Source organism: Scophthalmus maximus, chromosome 2 (genome assembly GCF_022379125.1).
Source record: "Scophthalmus maximus strain ysfricsl-2021 chromosome 2, ASM2237912v1, whole genome shotgun sequence".
Taxonomy (NCBI): Eukaryota; Metazoa; Chordata; class Actinopteri; order Pleuronectiformes; family Scophthalmidae; genus Scophthalmus; species Scophthalmus maximus.
Window position 1 is genome coordinate 23,394,322 of NC_061516.1, and position 14,978 is coordinate 23,409,299.

At 45.7% G+C, this 14,978-nt stretch overlaps 1 protein-coding gene across 1 annotated transcript in view; it reads left to right on the plus strand.

Annotated features, from left to right (window-relative positions):
- The window catches only part of mtnr1bb (melatonin receptor 1Bb), a 36,691-nt gene that overhangs the window by 4,715 nt on the left and 16,998 nt on the right, over positions 1–14,978 (plus strand). The window lies entirely within an intron of this gene.

Genomic DNA, 14,978 nt, shown 5'->3' on the forward strand with positions numbered 1-14,978 from the left:
AACCCTGCGGCCAAAAAAAACAAAAAACAAATCCCAAAGCATTTTCAGAAGCTTTGAAGGGGAAAAAACATTCAATGCCTCTACTTTTTGGATCAACCACGCTCCATGTCAGCTGACCGTGTACCTGCAGCCTGAGTATAAAAGCACGTGTAAGAGAGCTGGTTAATTAACCCAGGTGAGTCATTTAAAACTAAAGGACCTCAGTGTGACGGTGCTGATGAGTCCGTTCAGATGCGGATGTGTGAAATTACCCAGGGGGCCTCCTGCGGCTATAGTGGAGCCGATCAAATAGACACAGAACTTCATCTTTCACCCAACCCCTCGCTTGCAGGTTTAAAAAAAAACAAAAAACACAACTCCTGGGATTGTACTTGAACTCTTTCTCCCCCCCCCCAGAAAATTTGGTCGGGATGGATATGTTCTGCGCTGAAGCCTGCCACACTGTGCTGACTGGCTATTTTGGGCCTTTTCAGGAAACAATTAGGGCAAGAAAATATGCATTTATTTGCATTTTCTGTTAAAAAAAGAAAAGAAAAAAAGAATCAGGATGCAACCAGAAATTCTTCCCTCCTTATTAGCAGATGTGCAAAGTTCCCAGAGGACTAACCCAATCTTTCATCTGCAGTGAGGACACGATGAACTATATTCTTTCTATAAGAATGTGTGGACACAGTGATTGCTGGAGAGTGTGTGTGTGTGTGTGTGTGTGTGTGTGTGTGTGCGTGTGTGTGTGTGAATGCAGCCCCGTCTGCATAAAAAACCCTCCCACATTCTGCACCCTATTCGTTCATTCTTCAAACTAAGGTTTAGGTAAGGTTCGGCCTATTCATGGCTGTGAACCGCCTTGAACCAATGTTATTTATCCATTGAAGCTCGTAAGAAACGGATTTCACAAAGTTCAGAAGGAGGAAAAATGTATTTTGCAAAGCGGGAGCAGTGTCAAGTGCCATTTCTGTTCTGCACCGCAACCTACAAAAGTCCCCGTTAATCGCTAACGTCTTCATGCAGAGATTCATGTTTTTTATTGGAGAAAACACCGGTGGACGTGGTAACACGGGAGCACGTTACAACATCTCTTCATCTCCCGCCGCCTGGCGCTCTCACTCCGCCGAACGTGCGGCCAAGTGAGAATAAGAAACGTACTCAGTCTTCACGCAGCGGACGCGTTACGCCATGCTACGGAGGCACATTACATCGGAGGAGAACGCGCTCTGTGCCGTGATCCCGTTTGCCCTCTGGTAAAAAGGAAACGCGTTGATGTTTTCCCAGAGCCTGATTCAAGCACCTCTTGTGGCGCTGAAGAGGAAGCACTCGTGGCCAGAAAGGGTGATCGTCATGTTGCCTGATTATTCTATTCCTCAATGTATAAAGGCTTGGCTGTTATGGGTTATCTCTTTTTTTTTTTCTCCCTTTTTCCAATGTATTTATTGGTTTTCTTTTAGCGCACTTCTCCGGGCAGAGTGCCATTGAAGCAAACATCGCCACTCTCGTGGCGCGCTCCCGCCTCTGAGAGCTGATCCCTCCCTCTCATCTCTAAACAGCCCACTCGGCAGTTCACAAACGCCACGCTGAACCCACAGCCGCCAACTCCCGAGGAACGGCTACATGTGGAATCGAAAAAACAACCCACTCCACCGTTTGGGTGGGAAGAGAAGAAGAGGGAGGAAAAACAAAAGGAAACACCTGACTTAACAACTGTGTGCATGAGGAGTCGCAGTGGGAGCCCAGGGTGGCATATTTACCCACTGCTGCTGTCACAGCTTTGCATAAATCCCCGCTGTGGCGGAGCGGATGGAGTGCAACCGCCCGCCGCGAGTCGGACCACGACGTTTTATCAGATGCTACAGTAGGTTTATGGGGCGATGACTAACTCTGCTTAGTCTCACCTTCCCACAGCGGTGATAGCGGCACACTCGCGCCTGCAGAGGGATTGCACATTGTCTTTCTGCCCTCTCACTTTTTTTTTCTCTCCCTTCTCTTTTTGTCTCTTCAAAGGATCCCAGCGTTGCATTTAACAATCTCTCATCATGCGCTATTGTATGAGCTCGTGCCGCGGAGAGACACAGTCCCACACACCCGCGTGCGTTCATCAGCCGTTCGTCGGTCGAAGTTTGTCTTTTAAAAAACGGGGGGGGGGGGGGGGGGGGGGGGGGGGAGAGCTTTGACAAGGCGTGGGCCTGCCTGCCAAAGAAGCACATAAAGCACATTCAGGAGAGTGCGGGCGCCGCTCGTACGACATGTCTAATTGTGGTATTGTGAGAATGTGTGTATGGCTGTGTCGAAAGGGCCATGTGTGTGCAGTCGTGTGGGGGCAGAGGTTTTATTTTTTGGTCCCCAGAGATTTGTCTGTGAAGGAGCTTAGGTGTTGCAGACCTTCAAAAGAGAGTTAGACAGGAGCACACATTACTCTCTTCAAAGAGACTTTATTTACATCATCCCCCCTCCCCCCCCCCCCCCCCCCCCCCCCCCCCCCGCTCTCTCTGCCTCTCTCTCCCTCTGTCTCCCTCTCCAGGTACTTTCCTCTAAAGCTCTCTGCCTCTTAAATATTCCTTCGCAGCGTTAAAAGTGCAGCCGGATGATGTCCGGTCGCTGCGTCTGTTCGCGGTGCTGAAACACAGAAACATCCAGTCCTTTCATCCGTCTCTCTCCAAGGTCCTGAATCACTCTAACCTCAGCCTTTTTTTTCTTCAGTTTGTCACATCCGACCAAGCACCGTCTCAAATTCAAAGTCCAAAAGGCTGGTACAGTCTAAAACAAACACTAGGTGACCTTGTTCAAACCCCCCCCCCCCCCCATCAAGGACACAACATGAGAACAAAAGTACTGGGTAGAGCAGTATCCCAGCATGAATTTCGCAAACACCCAACAGCAATGATTGTCATTTTTTTTGTCCTGTTATTGTGATAGTATATCAAGGGCGCAGTCACACTTGGCATTCCTCCCCGTCTCCCTCCCACTCCTCAGTGAGATGGAGAGGTGAGGATCTCCATATAGAACGTGACCAGTTCGCTGCGGCGTCTATGGAGATGGAAGGACCTGTCGTCCAGATGAGACCAGCCACTTTGTGTCCGTTTTTTCATGAAAGACGACACCAGTTGTATTGTGAAAAGCCATTTGGTTACATCCTCCGGGGTCTCTGTAGTGTTTTGATCGTGTTCTTATCTTTCTGAAACTTTCCCCGTACCAAATGAGTGATGGTGATGTGACAACAAGACTGCTTCTGTGTATTTTGAGTTTTTTTATATAGAAATATCTCACCGTATATCTGTCTATACTCTATGTATATTGACTCGGAGACAGAGTCGTGCAGATACCTCAGACTGACAATAACTGTTGCTGCCTTTCAGAGTACAATCCAGTCGAAAGCTCAGACAAAACAGGAAGCTCTTTTGTTCCCCCTCCCAAAATAAACAAAGCCTGTTGGTGAAGCTCTGAGCTGAAATATGTGTTGACAGGAAAGTTGTTCCGTTGTGTTGAAGTGTGGTCTCGTCACCGAAGCCCAGCTGAGCTGGAATGTCAGCGAAGAGTCCTGCAGCTGCATACTGAGCGAATACCCTCGTCTCAGGTCCGTGGGTGCACGGCCAGCTTAACCTTTTGTCAGAGCCTCGGGGTGGGAAAAAAAAGTATGGTTGGGGCCTCTGTTGACCCCTCCCCACTATAAATGGCAGTTTTTAGACACCCAGAAACCAACTGGCTCTCTAGAGCTGAAGAGAATAGACGATTGATAACGATGAGTGGAAACAATCTCGATAACTGATAATTCCAAAGATTTGAGCATCAAAAAAGGGAATAGACTGTATCCATATGGCATTTTTCTAGTCTTACGGGCCGCTCAAAGTGCTCGTTGTATGATTGTTTTTCTTTAGTAGGCTGACAGAATACGAAAAGCTTCAGTGTTTTGGCGCACAACAGCACGAAATTAAAAACCAGCACTGTGCGCACACGGAGAAGAGCAGCAACGGAAGACTATACAATAGTGAAATACATGATATTCAATGAACCACTGCTATATGAACAACAATCTGTCACTGAGAGTTAGAGCTGCGAGTCTCACAGCTCGTGCGGGAGAAGAAGCGCAAGAAATCCACGTGGTGGGATGTGCAGAGGTGGTGTGTGTGTGGGCGACAGTGTCGGGGAAGGTCTCTGACCTTGTCCATGACGCCAACTGCAGAGGGAAAGAAACGGTTGCGAGAGATTATATATAACTAAATGGTATATAGTATAGACTTAGCAAGTTCACACTGCCTTGCGTATACTTTGTACGGCGACGGGCCTCTGGATTCTCCATCATGCTGAAACATTAAAATCCCCCGGCAACACATCACAACCGCACGATTCGGCAAATTAGGACCCGGTCGAACAACTGCAACAAGGTTTGGAAACCAGCAGTCCCATCTTATCTACATCGTCGGTTGGTCAAGCCTCGCAAGCGTCTGCAGCATTAAAGGAGCAGTTCCACCACCACTGGACTCACCCTGCCCGTCTCTGAACTTGACTGATTCAGTCCGACCTGGTCTCCGCGTATGTTCTTCATTGGCCAACAGTGGTGGAATCGGCACCAGTCAACCCCCCGTTCTTTGCATTTTGGTGTCGTATCTCTAAAGCACGGCGCACAGCGGCCGGATGAAGAGGAGGGATCATTACACGGAGCGAAGCGTCCTCGCATTTAAAAATATTCCCATTTCCACAAATCTGAAACGAAGAAACTAGTATTTGATTTAAATGCGTCACTTTCCACCGCTGAACATTTGATAGTGAATTCAGTTCAATCCGTCAGCGACGGGTTGGAATGAACCAACTCGAAAATGTGTTAGTACGAAAAAGAAATCGACTCGTTTTTGTCATTTGCCCAAAAAATGTATGAAACAATCATTGAGCCAGGCTGCTGAAATATCGTCACCTGATTTCAGGGACCGTATGACGACGAAGTTCATTTTCAAAAAGACAAACAAGAAGTTTTTTTGTAATCGTGCTCCATTGATCAGGCGCTCAGATGCGCCTGCACATCGAGTCTGCGAGGAGCCAACTTTTGAGAAACGCAGGCCCTTAAGATGAGAACACGGCTCCTGACAGCAGGCGCTGACAGCTGAGCGGGAAAGGCCTCGATATCGGGCGCCGTCGTCTCAAATTGGTTTGGCGTTTTCTGTAGGTAAATAAGAGTTTATGGGTGCAAAAGTTTGCAAATAGGTTTTTCATGTGTGACTGATGAAATGTGAGAACGAGCGAGACGGAGGGAGAACTGGAATTGCTAATAAGACAATTTCATGCTTTTTTATTTTCATTTTATTGGACGGCTACCAGGTCGACGTTTCACACGTTTGCATTTTAGACACTCGGCTTTCACAGACCATCGTCAGATTTCCGTCTTCGACTGCCACAGACTACACAACTGTTTAAGATTGTGCTGCATTTTTTGATATAGAGCACTTTGTAACCTGTGGTTTAAAAAAAGGTCTAAATCACGAGCAAAGCTCTTGTTATTCCCGCATTACTCATATCTCAAGTGTGCGGATTTTAGTTTGGTAAAAAAAAAAAAAAATCCCTTTAATCCTGATCTGGCCTTTCTTCTCAGCTCCTAGGTTTAGACTGGGGGGTTTTAATATTCTGCTCCTCACTTTTAAAACATAGTTATGCCCTTCATTTCCACTATGACCCAGGAGGCATCCTCACTTTCTTGGCTCCCGTCTTGTTCCTATTAGGATGTTTGCTCTTCACCAAGGTTCTTTGCCACGGGGGCACTTGGGTTGTTTGATTTTAATGAATTAAAATCAAAACAGGAGATCAGCCGGCTGAAAAGGTTGTCAGATCAATCAGACTTTCGTTTTTTTTTTTTAATCCCGAGGAGTTTTTATTCTGCTTTCTGATGCGTGGCAGGCTCGTACCATGCACCCGATGACCGTACTCAAAGCTTTTTATGTGCGTAACAGAGGAGACGGGAGAAAGGGGGGCAGAGAGAGGGGCTTCACTGTGCGAGCGGAATGGAAATGGGAGTGTTGAGCCGTAGCTCAAAAAGAAAAAGGGGGAGAGATTAGACACACGGGCTCCGCCGCTCGTTTGATTTGAATTAATCCATTTTATTTTGATATTGAATCGTTTGGAAGTGCGCATGAAAATTGCATTTGACATCCCATTATACATCCCGTTGTGACAAATATCGGCCACTCAGTCTCGTTCCATCGTGTAGTTTTCGTGGAGCATCCGCAGGGGAGCCGAGCTGCCACTGATCTATAATGCATGCGGGGAGAGTGTCTGTGGGGCTTTGGGGGATTTTCTGTATGTGCTGAGGGGTTTGCCATATAATTCTTTCATCATCTGGTTTTTACTGTTGTTGTTTTTTTTTTGTCCTACTCAGCGAGTATTTAGGCAGAAGGGAAGGTTGGACATGACTGCTGGGGATGTTTGCAGCAGGTTTAAGTGCACCGCGAGCCTCCTGCCGCCTGAGCTGTGCCCAGACACTGTCCTGTGTCTCCTGGGTGAAGCATGACTCCTGTAATTCCCTTGAACGGAGACAGCTGGATAAAGAAAACAGGAGGACTTCAGAGCAGCTAGACGGAGAGAGGCGCAAGGGCACAGGAGAGAAGGGAGAGATGCAGAGGGAATGGGGTTTGGCAAAGAGTTCAAAGGGAGCAAAATGGCAAGAACACAGGCTATAGAGCAGAGGGAAGACAGTCCGCCGTTTAGATAACGGAGGGAAGAGGGGAGAGAGATCGCTCACGATGAAAAGTGAAGAGAGTGACGCTGTCTTGCGAAGGGAAGAGGCATCGGCGAGACAATGTAAGAACTACTGTCATGTGTCATCAGAATCACCCAGTTGTTATCAGTACGTTAGTGCCGAGGCGACGGCGGATGATTCAGTAGCACAAGTTTGCACATGTGAATGCACACACACAGCAACTGACAGAACAATTTTCTTTAATCTCAATAACCATGGACAGGATGGATTGAACAGATTCAATCTGCAAAGAAAGTGATCGGTAATTCCCATTCCTTTATTCCTTATCAAATCCCGTATTGCCTCATGTACCCCCCCCCCCCCCCTCTATATCCATAATACATGCATTGTGATAATTTGAAGCGCATTACGTCACGGCTGCAGTGGGTGAAGAGGTGGAAGAAGCGAGGGGATTCGCTGAGAGAGCAGGAGGAGGAGGAGAACGAGACTGAGAGGTAGAGGGGGGTGAGATCGAGAAGACGTGAGGAACAAATATCGGGGCCAATCTAGGATGAGAAAATGAGAATGGGACGAGGGAGGGAGGGAGGGAGGAGGGTGTTGCCCGGCCGTGCAGCAGCGTGGTCATGCAAACAACTCCGCAAACAGAACAGACAAACCGAATGTTTGTTTCAGGCAGATGCAGCGAGAGACAGTGGAGCAGAAAGGGAAAAAGCCACTTCCTGAGCTGCTCCTGGATGCAACCCCACAGAGACGTGGGCAAAGGCTGCACATGCAGATTCAGAGGGCAAACGAGAAAAAATATGGATGCTGATTTAAAATGCATCCTTTTTTATATATTTCATTTATGCAGGTATATATTCTGCTTTTTTGGGGTTATATTTTAGCTCTCTCTCGAGCCGAGAGAAGCGAAGAAGAAGAAGAAGAAGAGGCGAAATGCACAACTTTAATTTTAGAGAGAGAAAATAAGTGACGCGTTGGAGCGATCTGTAAAAGATTGAAACGCTGCACTCTTTGATGTGTCACACTCCTAAATCATTCAAATGTTGTGTTGGTATTTGCGACACTGAGTGCCGTGCTTTCGAAGCAAATTAAAAAGGGTATGTGTCTGGTTTCCATTCAGCTTGTTTTTCTCTTTGGTAAAACCCACGAGTCGCGTTGATTAAAAACAGTGCAGCCGTTTAGAGATTCGCATGTACTCGGTCTTCCCCCAAAACAAAGCCGTCGATTAAAGACGAAAGGGGAACCTCTCGCTCGGACTGATCCCTAACGCACGGAATTGAATATGCAATCAGATCCTATTGATTTTGACTCGTGCAGAGTCAAAGTCTTGCAAACTCAGCTCTCAGAGTCAAAGATGGACGTGACCTTATTTCCTACATGAATTCATTTTTCCTCACATGAAACTCATTTTTTATTTTAACAGCTGTCTTTCTAACGCGTCCATTAAAACGGAGGCTCGTCAGACTGCCCCTTCAAAACGGATGAAATAAAAAGAGATATTTGTGAGTAAACGCACAATAAATCAAAGTCACATTTTTCTCCGTGTGCTGCGGCTACATGTCCTTTAGTGTCCGTTCATTTGTTTTTCCCGAAAAAACAACAACTCCCAATTCAATGTTTGCGCCGCTGGTACAACTTGGCAGTGGAGGCAGACGGAGTACTCAAATGCTGTGCATGCATCCAAAATGCCAAGTATTCTGATCAGACTCAGAACGCCCAGAGAAATTAAAGCCCTTCAAAGGCTGCAGTCGGTCAGCTGGGCGTAATTGTGTGAGTATGTGTCATGGGAAGACATCTTACGTAACCAAAGCGATGGCGGTTGGTGGTTTCATAATCGATAATGTCAATGGCCATTGCTCCGTTTGTGCTGCACGGCTTTAATCAGGAACTTTTATTTTCCCAGTGTTCACTGTTGTAATGATGAGCGGAGACAAGCTTTCTGATTTAATCATCTGCTCTGCTTTACAGTTCAGTGTGCACTTCAAAGCTCAATCTCCTTGGACTAAACAGACTTAATGTCTGCCTGCTGTACTCAGTGGAAAAGGCGAGTAAGCCACAGAATCAGAGGATGATGTGGGTCCGACGTGTCAAATTCTTTTTTTTAATCCCAGACATAGTGTAACACATTACTTGGCATCCGGTGACCTCCTCGCCCGGGCACGGGCTGGAGAGTTTGTGACAAGGCTCGAAAAATCACAAAGAATTTGCACCTGGGACGAGCTTCTCTCTTAGATTTAGATTTTTTCCATCTAGACGTCGAACTGTTATAAATAGCCACTGGGTTTTAGAGGCAGACTGAGGTGTATCTGCTGCTACACCTCACAGCCGGGTAGGCTTGGCAGCATGGGCCCGCCAAACTGAGCAGAACGGCATACTTAATGTGAAGGAATACAGGGGGATATCGGACAAGGCCCGGTGCTATCCATTCTTAATGAAGGGTGTGTGCGTGTGTGTGTGTGTGTGTGTGTGTGTCTGTGTAGGGCTGGGGGGGTTAACGGAGGGCTAGGCTTGCCCGAGGCAAAGTGTCCACAAATTGAATTGTGAATTGAGTTCATCTTGGCGCTCAAACAAAAGCTTACCAACAGATGAGGGCGTCATCGAATACGCACATCATTTGTCCTCATGTGATGCCCCCACGTGTATGTTCTCGTACTGTATGTTATTCACTGTACAAGACATTCTGTGTGAGGCTTCATCCGGTTTTCAAACAGCGTATTAGGATGTTTGCGGTCGTTTTAAAGGACGCAGACCTCAGCGGTGGGCCCTGTAAGTCCGTCAGGTTTGTGTATTTAATTGGATATTCTGTTAAGTAATCGTGCTGATTCCCTGCCATGTCACCCTAACTGTCAGCTCTTTAACCATGCGTTTGAAGCCCACGCTGCTCTGAGGCCGAAAAACGTATTTGTGGCTTATCGCCCGTCACCGCCAGAGGTGCTGCTTTAGGAAACTGTTGACGTTGGTCGTTTTTTTTACAACATACGACAAAGTTCATCCTAAGAGATGGAGGAATCGTGGACCAATAACCCGCCTCTCCTACTTAGTAAATAGACATTTTCTAGTCCTTCAAAACAAACGCCAGCGATCATTGCAGTCACACGTCTGTGACTTACAGCACAGTAACGGAACATTATTCCTTTTAATGCTCACCAGGAGATGATTTTCTAATCTTTAGGAATAATGTCAACGATATTTTTCCCATGTTAAATGTCCTTTCAGACAACAAAGAGTTCCATCAACTAGAGCTGCTCACCAAGTGAGAAATCGAATATCCATACATAACATATTAGTCTGCAGCACCCGTAGAAAACTTCATCACTGCAATGTGAAGTGCTAGTGGGCATGAATCACATTTCACCCAGTCCACTTCCGGTGAGAGAGTCTTGCGATTCTTCCGACAAACATCCAACTCCCAACCCGCTGCTCACGATCGTGCCGTTTCGTTTTGAAAAACACTTTGTTTGAAAAGAACAAGAAGTCAGCTGCTTTCAGGCGCACGCGCGCACACGCGCGCACACACACACACACACACACACACACACACACACACACACACACACACACACACACACACACACACACACACACACACACACACACACACACACACACACACACACACACACACACACACACACACACACACACACACACACACACACACACACACACACACACACACGTTTTGTGGCGCCTCTGCATGTCGGGGAGACAGGAAGAGCAATTAGACCTGAACGAAAAACAAATTTGACCATCGAAATCTGGTCACTCAAAGCGCACGGACGAACCCGAGCGTTACGTTTGCGCTGTGTTGTTCCGGTGTGCACGCGTAACCTGAGGTCAGGCTTAGAACAACAGTGCCAGAACAGCAGCATCACTAATGTGCCACGCATGGAAGAAACAAATTGAAAGACGCATTGACAATGAACTGGGGGGGAAAACAAATGAAACGCAAACCCATTCTCAGGGGCCTATTAAAGATGCAATGCCTGACGAAGCTGCAGCAGCATGTACAGTTAAAGAAATGTGGAATATGATAAGCAGCTTAATTCGTCACTGATTATACTTTCAATTTCACTTGTGGAAAACATTGTACCTCGAAGGCCGCGAGAGCATCAGAGCTGTTATAATAACACTGTGATTCAGTGGAGTGGTTCCGAAAAAAAAGAAGAAAACTTTAATAGTTTTCTCCCTGTTTCCGTGTTTCAGTCAAAGTGGTGAAATGTTTATAGGTTTGGCATGTTTATAAGTCAACAGTAATAGGCGGCCTGGGGCATAACTGAACTAAGCAGTTTCTTGTGGTGCCACGGCAACCGTGGCTCCACACGGAGCATGAAGAAGAGAAGACGTCATTTGTTTGTTTGACTATTTTGACAGCCACATTTGTCAAATAATGATTCGTTATCATTCTCCTTGGTGTTTAATCTTAGACTTGAACACACTTGTTGTTTTTCTCTTGCTGCACTTCAATATGAAGCCTCTTTATCTTTCTTTCTTTATTGTGATTTGGAGCAGTTATAATTAATATTTTCTACGTGGATGTGAATGGCAGGTAAGTGGGGGAGAATGTTCAACACTGTGTCCTAGAAATTGAAGTAAACCGCAACAGCAAATGCATTTCTTAGGAGATGGAATCACTGGCTGGATTATGTTCAGGGGCAATTTCTTGAATGAATGAAGCACTACATTCATTAACAGCAGTGGACTCGCCGGGAGGTGTTGTGGGTGGACGGCGCACGTACAAAACCGTCGGCCCAGAGACATCCGCAGTCCCGCCTGCGGTTAGGTTTGCGCAACAAAAGCACTTTGGTTAAGTTGAACATTTATCTCTGTTATTGGATGTTTTTCGCAGAAAACAAAGTGATTGTCTGCGGACCACTTTACTGAGAGGTTCAGAATCAGTTTATTTGTAACTTTCCAAATCAGCAACGTACCTTTGTGATGTTGAGACAAGACATTATCCATTTGGGATTACTGTATGTTTTGGAGACAGGGTTGGAATGTTGGACAGACACAAAACAGATGACAGAAAACTATAAAAGCAGTTGATTTTTCTTTTTCGTCTGGGGTTTTAAATGTAGTTGACTTTTCCTTTGCAATCAATCATTTAATTTTTAATTTAGCTGACTTATTTATGACCATATAAAGAAACGTTTCTGAGACTAGTATGTTCAGTGGAGTAGGTTAGTTAAATTCTCCATATGGGGTCGCTAAGAAAACTTGGTGGAACCAATCCATAAAGAACAACAGGCCGAGCTCCGTTGTTGTCAGAGTCAAACAACTTCTCTATAAGTCAGAATCCTCTGCAACAGGGAGAGGCGGAGGAAGAGGGACACCACTGACGGTGGTTGGACGGTAGCTAGCCTAGTTGGTAGGCGGCACGTTGGGCCAACAGCAGCATCATCCCCTTTAGCCACGGCTCAGGACTGAACTCTCTGGGAAGTATTTTTGACGCAGTTGCCTACCGTTGCCAACTCGTGCTACGATAAATCACCATGCGTCAGTGAGTTTCACCATTTATCATTCAACTTTGTTGCTGACACCGGCATGGAGAGGAAAGTGCCGACGTGTGACAACAAACTTTCCCTCGAAGATAAACTGAAGGAGTGTAAACCAGTGCAAAGTGGAAGAAGAGGCAGGTTTCAGTGGGTAGATTACACCAACAGCCACGATGAACTCTTCCACCCTCCGCAGGCCGGGCTGCCTGGTCTCCCGGGGTCGCAGCTAAGAAATACTCTCACCGAGCAAAAGTTCTCAAAATGTGGGGCAGAAATTGCTTCCAGAGGATGTACGCTAATAAATTTGATGATGATGATGATGGTACAAAACTAACTGCCATCAGCCTCAGCTGTACTTTGTGTTTAGTGCTTTTAAGCAACTGCTTGTGTGCCAACACGCAAAAGGCCTTGCTAAATATCAGCATGTTGGCATGCTGACACTTGCATTGAGCTTAGAGAAATCGCTGTGCCTACCCAAAGCCTCACAGTGCTGCTGGACGGGCCTGTAGACTCCTGAATACCTCTAATGCCTCTAAGGCTTGATTGGACTACATGTAGATAGACTGGGCGTCCACGTAATTGGTTGCAAAATGAGGATGCATGAATTTTTAAGTGGTAAATTTGTTCAAGATTCATACTGATAGATACTCAGTGCAGCATGGGAATTATTCTCGGGCGTAGAGTAGCATTACTAAGGGGTAGTTATGGACTCACGGATCCAAACTGCGAGCTGGATCCACAGGAGAGGAGCCGGGGAAAGCCGAAGGCTCTGCCTCCCATTCAACTCCTGGGGACTCCAGGAACCACAAGTGAGGCTGCATTTTTAGAGAGCGAAGTGATCTATAGGGATAGTGCGGTAGTACAACCTCTTTAAGATACAATTGAGCTTGTTCATTAAAAGGATTTGTACGTACAGAGAAGGATTTTGAATTCTTGGATTGTACAGGGAGCCATTGCAGAGAAGTTAATATACGAGTAATATGATCTGTTTTTAATCAACTGGAGTTTTTTTTTTATTGAGATATTGGGACTTGCGGATAGTTACAGTAGTGTAGTCTAGGGGTAAGACATTCATGGGCTATCTTTACAGCATCCCTGACGAGAAAGGATGTTTTTAATTTTAACAATATTGCGCAGGTGGATTTGTAGGTATTTGTTTAATGTGCGAGTCAGAGGATGTGACCTAGTCTTATGCAGATGTGGATATGTTTCAATCGTCCATTAACATTGAATACAATTGAATCAGCAGCCACTCATCTGCCTGGAGATCCCCCAAAGACCTACTCTGGTCCCTTTGATATTGTCACCGTCAACGAATGTGGGGATTTCAGAGAGAGCTCGAGATCAAATTAAGCTTCCTCATCCGGCCTGTTCGCGGCAGTCTGCCTCTTCAGTGGAAGTGAAAGGAGTGTATTTATTCATATTTTTGGTAGTCACAGTATTGACAAATGGTATAAATAGATTTTTAAATAGAACACAACCCACAGAACATGCTGTCGACTGTTTTCTCGAAGAATTTAAATTTCTTTGATAGAATTTAGATCCTGGGAATTTTCAGTGAGGTGTGATTGAGCTTTTGGTTTAGTTGGTACAAGTGGTCCAATGTATGTTCAGATTAAAAAAACATTCCAAAGCATGTCCTGGAATGTGAGGGGCTATGGAAAGACACATCATTCAGGGGTTTTTGTTGTTGTTATCGCTACGTTCACTTCGTGCCTCCCCCACCAGTGAGCACCCAGTGTTGCTTCTCCCTCCGATTCTTGCCTTTAACTCCTAGCCATGATTTATTCTGGCGTCTCTTTGTGTGTGTTTATCGGCTCCAGTGCTCCTACGTTTGATGCCGCACTTGTGAGCTGATTCTCTCCTATTAAGCCAGTTTTCTCACAAACCGTGTTGACTTTGGCAAATCTTGAGAAATAATCGGAGAGGTTTTCACATGGCTCGTGGCACATTCACAACGCCTGACAAAAGACATCACATGCACCGTGTAGCACACTGAAGAACACTGACGTTACTCCTCCGTCTGCAGAGTTTGTATTAATGTCACTCCTGACCACACAAGTCTTTTTTTACGGAGAAACGATTGGGATGTACACTACGTTGTGTAGGCGTGTGTGTATGTGATATATGTTACATTTCAAATGGAGCTTCAAGTGGAAGATTCTCTCACAAAGATAACACATATTACATTAAAGTTTTAGGTTTTACTTGTATTATGTAATATTATGTGTTATATATGTGAAATCTGGTTTATTTTTTTACTAATACAGTGCTGTATTGTGTTGTCTAAGGAACTTTGATAGCGTTTTGTTGATGTTACAGTAAAGGCGGTTTGCTTGCAATTCTTACCATTGGATGAAGAGACGTTTTGGGTTGGACATACATACGGGATTCTGTTCCTCTACTTCTAATATTGAGAGAAAGAAAGGAAAAGAAAGCTCTTGCATTAGAAACACATTCAGCCTCATGGTTCACGGCCGTGACTCAGAGAAACATTTTGCCGAACAGCTCCTCAGAGTTTTGGGTTTCCGAGTGTGGAAAGACTCTCTCTTGCAGCATTAGGGCCTGCGCGGGTTAATCCGAGACGGGCCCCTGAGCACATGTCTGAGCACAAATCAGCCAAATACACTCACACTATTTAAAAGATAAGCCTGGTCTCTCACCATTGTGCTCTGAAACAAAGTGGCTTTCAGACGGGCGAACAATTCCCCGGTTCTGCTGTGACTAAAGGGGAGATGTTTTGATTTGATGAAGGTGATGCAGACCTCGGAGCTGGAAGATTTTCTTTTTTTTCTCTCAGAACTTTTCTC